We start from the raw sequence: 448 nt of genomic DNA, 5'->3' as shown, positions 1-448 counted from the left end.
CTGCAGATCTTCAAGGCATGCCAAATTTTTCTTAATGCTAGAAGTTTCTTCAGAACAATGGAAGAATTATTCTTTCTTTTCAGCAAACCACTGGCAAATCTATTCTTAGTGTCTTTGACAGATAAAACTCTAAATATTGAAAGTTGGAAGGTAGGCTGAGTTTATGGTTTGCAATAAAATTTGCTGCAATATATTCCAGTGCTCATATTTTCCTGCTGTATGTAGAGAAGGTTCTGGTGTGTGAAAGAGAGTAGATTACAATAGCCCTGCAATTTGGCCCTATTGATATTTCAGGTGACAGGTGGGGGTTCTGCTTTCAGCAAAAAATCTTGCATACAAAGCAACCTCTCAGGTTGCAGCAAATTGTCCCCCAGAGCAAATGTACTGCTTGATGACGTATAGAAGCCTTCTGCTCCATGGACCTACATGTAGCCACACTGACACATTT

This window comes from Varanus komodoensis, unplaced genomic scaffold, assembly GCF_004798865.1.
Source record: "Varanus komodoensis strain SLA01 unplaced genomic scaffold, ASM479886v1 scaffold3, whole genome shotgun sequence".
In the NCBI taxonomy this organism is placed as follows: domain Eukaryota; kingdom Metazoa; phylum Chordata; class Lepidosauria; order Squamata; family Varanidae; genus Varanus; species Varanus komodoensis.
The sequence above is the reverse complement of the archived record's forward strand: the minus strand, read 5'-3'. Positions refer to the sequence as shown.